The 9,643-nt window shown below is 38.8% G+C and overlaps 1 protein-coding gene across 2 annotated transcripts in view; it reads right to left on the bottom strand.

Moving 5' to 3' along the window:
- The window catches only part of gatad2ab (GATA zinc finger domain containing 2Ab), a 39,644-nt gene extending 31,805 nt beyond the window's left edge, over positions 1 to 7,839 (bottom strand). Inside the window, exon 1 of one of the 2 annotated variants that reach the window (XM_038290261.1) lies at positions 7,684 to 7,839. The gene's annotated coding sequence lies outside the window, so the exon portion shown is untranslated. Of the gene's footprint in view, positions 1 to 6,854; positions 6,880 to 7,683 lie in introns of those variants that run through there. The other variant, XM_038290262.1, reaches the window with a different exon arrangement.
- Positions 7,840 to 9,643: the final 1,804 nt, after the last annotated feature.

Here is a 9,643-nt window from a genome sequence, read left to right on the forward strand (position 1 = left end):
GAAAAAAAAAACAAGTTTCAAGTGCATATTAACTAATCTTATTTTAAAGGTAAAATTCTCATTTCATTGGCAGGTCATCTGATTTTCCTACTCAAATCACGGATAAATACACCTGTTCTAAGAAATTTTTGCTCATTTTTAGAACGTTTTTGCAGTGCATGTAGAAAGCATGTTTCTCATAAGTAAAAGGTAGTTGCACTGCAGTTAATTTCACAGGAATCCCTCAACACCATACGCTATACTACTGATACATTCAATTGTGTAATTTTGGAGTAATTCAAGGGTTTGGATCTAAACTGCATTTGGGGGTTTAGTAGCTGTTACCTTAGTCTAACTGGGCATACTGAGTAAATATACAATAACTTCCACTCGCATTTAAAATTTCAGGTTCTACCAGCCAATCCAGGGAATACCAGTCATGCAGGTTTTTTGCTCCAAAAACTAAAATACCAAACAATACTAAAAAAAAGCCTGACTTTCATCTAGGGTAGATGCACCAATTAGGATTTGGGGGGCCAATCGCCAAAATCTGTATTCATCGGTCACAGCATCCACTGCAGTTAGCCTCTATAGCTAGCTTGGACCAACAGTACCCTCTCTCTGATTTCAGCGCTCTTGATTGCCAGGCAGGCTTCTTTCATCTACCACTGTGCTCCTCCACTTTCAGTTCGGCACAAACACACCAGCTGATACAATTTGTAAAATATAAACCTTATTTTCGCTGCGGACAGTTAGCCTCGTGAGACCATCCTGATCTCGCGAGCTTTCAAGGTTTCACTCGCTAATCAGTCTGGAGACTCTATGTTAAAGAAAATTTGGAGCTGTTCACCAAACGAACGTCCAATCAGCGTTGGCTTTGAGGGGGGTTGAGGTGTGACGCAACGAGAAGTGCGACAGTTCAGTCTAAAGAAAATGGCGGCTTCTGCCGATGAAACTAGTGTTAGCGTGGCTATCGAGCAAGTTTTATCGGAATTACAGAGTATTTCTTCACTGAAAGAAGAGCAAAACACTGCTCTGGAGGCTTTTCTCAGAGGAAAAGATGTTTTTGCTCTTCCCCCCGACTGGTTTCGGCAAGAGTAGCCTGGCTTGTGGTTGTGTTTTCATCGTCGCTCTGTTAGTACGTCATATGCTTTGTTGATTTGGCCCGTCTATCACCAACATAGGCCAATCAGCTAACCAGTATTTTCGCCCCTTCCCAAAATTACTTCAACGGAAGGTTTCCAGATGGATATGTGGAGCAAATCCATCTGGCGGAGTCAGGTTAGCGGACAATAGATTTAAGTCTTAAAATAAAAATAGATTATGGAGAGCTGGGTCCTATTATTGGGATTGGCTGTGCGATGTTCTGTTAGAACTTAGCAAAGAACCATCTCAAGTGATACAAGTTTTTGAAGCAGTATTAAGTTGTGATTTATGGGTTTCCGTAGTTGGGCCAGGCTTTTAGCTAGCACTGCTTACAGTTGGACATTGTATGGTCTTTATTTAAAAATAAAAAATTGTACGCCCTGTTTTTTCCCCCTATAAACTTTGCTGAAATGTTTAAAATTTCACATGCAGCACATGCTGAAGTTGGCAAAAATAAATTTTTGTTGCTCGACATGGCACATCAACCAATCAGAGAGGCTGATCTGAGAGCTGGCAGGAGACAGACACAGCGCTGCTTATGAAGAGCATTATGATCACTCCACTGAAACAGTTTATTACTGTCCTAATTAACTTAAAATGTCTAAACCTGCTGGCAAAATATGTTCGCTTTTATTTTTCTGGTGCTTGCAAACCTTCTTCAAACCTTGGAAACCAAGTCCAGTGGATCGTTTTTAAACTTTTATAGAAGAACATGTTATGAATGCTTGCGTAGCATAAAGAACACATTATGAACAGTTTAGTTTGTGCCTTCAAGTTGTTACTTAGATATAACCCATCCGAATATCTTCAGAACAGCTCCAAATGACACAAAACTCATTGGGTGAGTACAACATGATGTAATTAGGTAAAATCAAGGGCCAAATGTAAAAAAAAAAACTGCGTTCCCCTTCAAGTGCATTTTTGACTGCACTTTTTTTTTTTTTTTTACTTTTTCCTTTGTGGTCCACTAAGGAGCCTACAAATCATTATCTTAGAGAACAAAACTCAATGGACAAGTTGATTGAGTGACTGTTGCTGCGTGAATCAAATGCCGTTATTTAAGATAAAGCATTTAAAATTCTGTTATTTATTTTTAGAACAAATAACATTTTACATTACATCCTGAGGGTAAACATGCTGTGGCTCTGACTGCAGCGCTGAGAGGGACTCCTGCGGAAGCAGGAGAACGGGGTTGGGACGGGGGGAGGCGCCCCACGGCAGCACCTGCTGCTGGAGGACAAGAGTAGAAACGACACGTGCTTTCAGGTAAGAGTCTCTTAAAGCCGCCAATGACACCAGAAAAGTCACCAGAGCCACTAGTCGCTTTTTTGGAAAAGAGTCACCGGAGGGGTCTGAAAAGTCGCTAAATATAGCGACAAAGGCGCTGAGTTGGCAAAACTGCACGGGCGAACCGGGCAGCCGGGGCGGCATTTTTATAAAGGAGGGCTGCCACAGCCTCATTCATTAATGGGAAACACCTGCAATATAAGAAAGTTACTATTTAAGATAATTATTCAAATTAGCAAATACATTAAAGCTGAAACAATTAATCGGATTAACAGATTATTGAAATAATCCATTAATTGTTAACTGGAGTATAGAGACTCTAAAACATGCCTTAACTGACAGAGAAACCTACATAGAGCAGTAATTATAGCAAAATTGTAAAAAAAATAAAAAATAAAAATATGTAAACATTTTGCATTTAAGATGTAAATCATTTTCATGTGTCAATATGTTCTATACAGGAATCCTTAAGTGGAAAGGTTTTAGTTTCGCCTTCTTTAATTTTGCAGAAACCCTTTGGCCATCTTATTATCAATCAATTGATCGATCGAAAAATTATCAACAGATTAATCGGTTTGCAAAATAAGCATTAGTTGCAGCGCTAAAATACATATATACTTGAGGTGAATGTGCAATCACTTTAAAAACTAACATTACATGTCCTGTCCCTCAAAAGAGAAGGTGGGTCAAACTGATAACACAACTCTTCAGCAAACTTACGGTAGTCATTTCAAATAATATGCATTTGCAAAAAGCTAATTATCCATGTAAAACATTAAGGGTGCTCCGATTGATCGGTCACCGATCGTTATCGGCCGATAAAGGCTTTAAATAGTTTGATCGGCGGTCTCCATAAAGGCCGATCAGATGGGCCGATGAGACGCACTACTTGTTTGATTCACTCCTCCGATTCCTCTAGGGGCGCTGTAGTTGCTCTGCATTGGTATGCGACTGGAAGTGGTGAAGAAGAAGAAAACGGACGGTGGTCCGGTAGTGCATTTAGGTAACCTACGCGCAGCTAAAATAAAATCTTGTTTGTTTAAGTAAATCCATTTAAGTTTTATTTTTATTTTCAACCAAACAAAAAAGGTATAAAGACAGATATTTCTCCGACGCACTCAGGCCCCGGATTCGCGGGCTGCTTTCTGATGTCCTTGTCCTGGAAGCGACTGGCACAGAGGCCCCAGAGAAAGTCGAGCTGGCTCCTTAAACGCTATGTATGCTGAGTTGTTGGATGAAGACGGGGAACATGGTGGCGCTGACATCAGCAGCTCAACATCATCGCAGATTAACCTCTACCTATCAGAGCCAGTCATCCCACGGAGCGGACAGCCGCTTGTTTTTTGGCGAGACAATAAAAGTAGTTTCCCCGCTCTCGCACAAGCAGCACAAGCCTACCTCTGGGCTCCATACACAAGTGTAGATAGTGAGCGACTTTTTAGCACAGCAGGGAATATTGTAGATGAGAAAAGGAACAAGCTGTCTGCCAAAAATGCAGAGATGCTTATATTTCCAAAGCAAAATCTGCCATTGATTCTTAACAAGTAAGCTTTAAGAGAAATGGCTTTACTAATCTCTATTCCTCTTCTTTCTTTCTAATTGACTCATGATTTCCATGCTGTGCACTTTAAATGTATGTAGATTTAAAGGAGCTAAAAGAACATTTAAAGTTAGCATTTGTTTGAATTTTACAAAACTTTATTACTACTGAAAAATGTCTGAAGTGATTAAAAGGACATTTTAGACTTTGAGCTAGGACAAAAAGCCAAACAAGTACTGATATATTATCTAAAGATGTGTGACTGTTCCGCCATGGCTTCTATTTTCAGTTAATTACCGCAGGACAAGCCTAAAATAAATACCTTATGCCTTTTTATTATGGCATCCCAAAATATTTGATTTTGTTTAAGTACACTTTAAGTTTGTGTAAATTAACAATGACAGATTTTTTTGTATCTTATTTAGAAATAAGGCTTATTTGTTAAGCTCTAAGCTGTTTAAGATGTTTCTAAGGAAGTAAAATGTTGAATGTTTTCTGTCAATAAAAGTATACAGTTGACAATTCACAATACATTATCTTCTGTTACTTTTAATACATATACATTTTTGTTAAGACTATTAAAATTGAATATATGACATGATAAAAGGAAGGCTTCAGATAGACCCAGTGATCGGTGATCGGTATCAACCAATACTGCTTTCAGCAATCGGTGATCGGCCCCAAAAATCCTGATCGGAGCACCCTTATAAAACATATTAGAGATGCACAATATACAAGTCCTTTTTAAAATATCCATATAAGTATTTTATGTAAATATTGGCCCATAAATAACCCATATTTGTTTCCACTTTGTTGCTATTTGTGTACATGATTGGTGGTGGGTGGGTGTGTTATGTGATATTTTTTTTGGGCATGTGCCACTGATAGTTACATAGCATCGGATTGCAGGATGTTTACCTGATGCGTAAAAGCAAAGTCATGCAAGTGAGTACGTTTCCAGGGTCCAAAGAGTAGGAAAATATATCTGCAAAAATTAGTTATCGGATACCAATATTGGAATAAATTCTACAAAAGTCTAAAATTATTGCTAAGCTGCAGATGTCAAAACGGTGGGTTGCATCTTAAGAAGTTGCAATGTTTGCTGTAGAACATAATGGATATTAATAGTGTATAATTAAACATACAAATCATAAAAACTTCCAACCAATTGTTAAACCTCAGTCATATAATCTTTTCGCACTGGCTGAGAAACCTGTTAAGCCACGAAAACAATCGGCTCTTCGTGACAGTGGGATCGGCTAACTGACCAGTGTCAACTCAGGTCAAACGACTCGGGTTAACATCGGCGATTGGAATGCAGTAGGACTATCAGACCCACCGACCCGCTAACTTGTACCTCACAAGAGCTTAACGTATGGACGTAAACACACCGCGCCAGTGGCGTCTGATCTAATGAGCCAGAAGAACTCACTTTATATTCAACGAACATGGTGAAACTGAGAGAGATTCATGGCCAGGGGGGTGTCAGACCTGGCTTTTTTGTCAATGGGAAGGGAGCCACATGCCAGTATGTAGTTTGTCGACTCGTGTTTGAAAAATCCATGTTAATCCACTAATTTCAGAGGGAAAGATGCTTCAGAGAGAGAGGCTGCTGCTGCCACTGGGGAAAAAAATCGGCCATCTCTTACCAAAAATGCTTTAAATGTAGATCTGACCCATGTTTCGGGAAACTGTACTACTAGAAAGGGGCAATCAGCAACAACAGCTTCTTTTTTTTTTTTTTTTAAACAGGACTGCCTTGTACGAAGCTCCAACCTACCATAGCTGTTAGCCTCCACACATCATTATGCTGCCACCACCACGACTCACAATGGTGATAGTGTATTTATTGTGATTTGTGGAAACGTGAGTAAAAAGGAAAATGGCAATGCATGAAAATATTTACATGTTTTACAAAACAAATTGTTAATCTATTCTTTTTCATGGCGGAGAAACTACTTTGTGTTTAAAAAGCTAGAGGGATGTGAATGTTTTTTTTTTCCTTTTTGGGGGGGTGGGATGATCCAAGTCAAACAACAACATCAAGCGTGAATAACCCTGAAAATAAGTGTAGTAAATAATTATTGGTCAACAATACAAACATATCTGCAGGTTCAATTTCTAATCAAGATGAATAAACAGAGTATCAGAAGTCATGCCTGAATAGTTACATCACTCTCAGGGGAGTTTTTTTTCCCCTCCCTTTTTTTTTTTAATAACAGGCATTCTGCCTTAGGCAACTCCAAGATGCATCATAAAATGCAAAGCGACACATGTCCTCTTTCACCAGCCAAGGGTGCCAACTGCCTGCTTGATCTAAATAGAGGACACTTGCTCAGAAGAGAAAGCGATAAGCAGACTGCTGTTCATCTGACAAAACTCTGGCAAATACAAAACTGACATGAGCTCTTATGGAGCATTCAGGGACCTACAGGTTTTACACCAACAAGAAAGACTCAGACTTACTGAAGGGATCTAAAAAAAAACAAACACATGATTAATAAAGGAATGGTAAAATAACAATAATAATGTTATTATTATAAGGTATGTCTCTTTTGAGATTAATGCTTCCAAATATGGGAAGGTTAACAAGTGCAGCTATAGAGATAGATAATTATGCCTGAAAGGTTGACAGTATATCTTCACTTATGTTCCAGATACATGATTTTCTTAAAAAACAAAAGTAGACATTTAGATGTCTTACTGAACAGCTCCTGAGCGTGGGTGATTGCTACTGAGCTGTTGTGGACAAACACACCGACCAAGGCACAATCGTCCACCATTACGCCTCCATAAAGTCTCTTCACGCTTGAGCTAATCTGACAAAGTTATGAGATCAATGGTTTCTTAAGGCACAAGTGCACATACTCATCATTTAAAGATAATATGTACGTATAAATACCTGCTGACAACAATAGTAGTGCTGATTATAAACTTAAGTGTCGCCACTTAAGCCCGGAAAAGCGGCTGTCTGTATCCAACTAACCCATCAACAACAACAAGCTATCGGATGCTAACGTTAACTTGGGTTCCTAACAACCTGTCCATCTGTCCGGCTACAAACCCAGTGGCTACATAAATCCAGCTACCAGTGCACAATAGCCATCGATGGTCAGATGGGATACTAGCTGGGAACCGAGAGTCTGTACCCCTTTAAGAAGTGATATATTATCATACAATCAAGTCGGGGTATCTCTGTGCTTTCAAATAGCGATACACTAAAGAGACAATGAAACCGACCCCCGTTCAGGGAGCAGCGGGGTAGTTCAAGACGAGCTAACGTGCTAAGTTAGCCTGCTAACGCTAATTCTCTGGTCTGCACAAACAGTCCCTGGATGTTCACGAATAATTGAGCGCTAATTACACAGAAAAATGTCATTTTGACCAAATGATTTTAGCCTTTAAATGTGGGAATAAGTTAAATAAATGGTACAATTTACTACTGCTGGTGTAGGATAAAACAAGTTTGATGGGAAAAGTTTGTTTTATTTTGTTTCACTTTAGAGGCTTTGCTCCTGGCAGCTCGAACTAGGTAGGTGTATGTGTGGAGCTGAACGGCACACAAACTGTTACCTTGCACGTTAGCGGACAGCAAGCTATGCTAGCTAGCTTAACTTGCATTAGCTAACATCGACAGGGAAAAAAAAACTTCCGTCATCGTCACGTTTTAATTGGAAATTATGATCTCGGATAAGATTACAGGACAACGAAATAAAGTTTCATGAACTTACGGAGTATAAAGGAGGAGCCGGGTCGAGTTCCCCCGCGGTTTTCACTTATTTGGCGTCAGTATTTTAGCAGGCTTTGGCGTAAAAAAATCCCGGGGATCCCCTCTCTTCTGTCCGCTGCCACTCCGGTTGCCAGATAATGTAATGAGCCACCACAGGCGGCGTCATGCTGCGTTCATAAACACCTCGGAAATTATAAGTACTGCGATAGAAGAAAAAAAAAGTATTCTGGAACGACTTTACGGAAGTAACCTAGGAGAGGGACTTAAGCCAATGCGCTGACATTAAATTGAGATATTTACTACAAACATTTACTCACTTTTAATGTAGGACTCCTTGGTATTAAGAGCATATGTTGAATTAATTATTTTTTTATCCGTCATTCTATTTTATTTTAGATTAAGTAATACAACAGTCATAACCGGTAAAACTTTTGGAATGCATTAACATCAAGGCATTAAATTATATAATTTTTGTAGAAAAGTTTAAAATGTTTCCCTCTTTGCTTACTTAGTGTTTATAGTTGATGCAGATAAGTAGGCCTGCTGAATCAGACTTCTTGTACCCCTTCTGAATGAAGGCATCTAAGTCACCTATAAATATGGTCAGGCGTTTGGCAGTAAATTAATCCTCTTCTGTGAAATCCAAGTTTCAATCAACATCGTTGAATTGTTTCAGCTACCACATGTAAAGGCTTTATGCTCATTCATTTTTGAATATAGGTCAGACTGAATAGAATTGGACTTGGAGAAAACCTGCCAACGTCATTTTCCAAGTTTTGCCACAGATTCTCTCAATTTCATGGCAGCTGTCTGTCTTTCCCACTCCTTTATTAAACTGAACTTTCATTTAGTCCTCTAAAAAGTTTAGTTTTTAGTCCTCTAAAAACAACTTGGGGTTTTCCATTGCCTTCTAGTACTTGGTGTAAATCTAGCTTCACCGCGTTCAGGATTCCAAGTGACCTAAACAGTCAACATCACAAGTAGGGCAGAAACAATTAGTCGGATTATTGAAATACTAATATAGTCATCGATTATTAATCATTAACTGGAGTATAGACTGTAAGGCATGCCTTTAGCTGACAGAGGGACCCACTTACAAAAAAAAAAAACTTTTTCTCCTGTCAATATGCTCCATCCAGAACTCCACAAGTCAAAAAGTTTTATTTTCACCTGGTTTCATTCTGTATAAAATCTTTTTTCAGGTGGATCATCAAAATAAGTGGTCCAACTGATTGTCAGTCACTATTGTGATATGTTTACGTAAGGCCGTCCTATGTGCCGGTCCCCATTTTCACTTACTGGTGGAGAGTCTGATAGTGGAAAAATTGCAAATCTTCTATTGGAAAGAAAGCTTGTATGAGCAGTGCAAACAGCAACTTTAAAACAGAAATGGGCTCGTGCACGCTCTCATACGCGTTTAATAGTTTTTTCCCATCTCGGGAGTGGATACAGGGTTGTGCATGTTATTTTATTTTTTTTAAGTGGACAGGGCAGGTCTTTTAAAAAATCCTCCACTGTACCTTTAAGGAGCCCTTGACAATCCGATTATTAATTGATTTAATCAAACAAATAATCAACAGACTAATCGATTTTCAAAATAATCTGCTGCAGGCCTAATCACAAGACTGTTGGTCACGGAATGGCTTAACTATCAACTTGATTATTCCTAGCTGTAAGAAAAATGGGAACCTGACATATTTCCTATCAGGATGTCTAAACTTTGATAGTTTTGCTTAAAAAATTTCCAATATTTTTCCTCCCAAGCAGCATTATCTGTGAAGACGGAAAGTTACGTTTTGGTTTCATTAGATCATAGTTTGTTTGTTTTGTTTTTTATTTCCAAAAGATAAATATCTTTGCTCTCTTCTTGACACTGCCCCATAAATCCAAGAGTTGTGTCTATCCAGTAGTTGTTTTCTTGACAGATTTTACAAGCAAACTAAAAAAGCTTTAATGATAAA

This window comes from Cyprinodon tularosa, unplaced genomic scaffold (assembly GCF_016077235.1).
Source record: "Cyprinodon tularosa strain WSP-4 unplaced genomic scaffold, ASM1607723v1 ctg278, whole genome shotgun sequence".
NCBI classification, from domain to species: domain Eukaryota; kingdom Metazoa; phylum Chordata; class Actinopteri; order Cyprinodontiformes; family Cyprinodontidae; genus Cyprinodon; species Cyprinodon tularosa.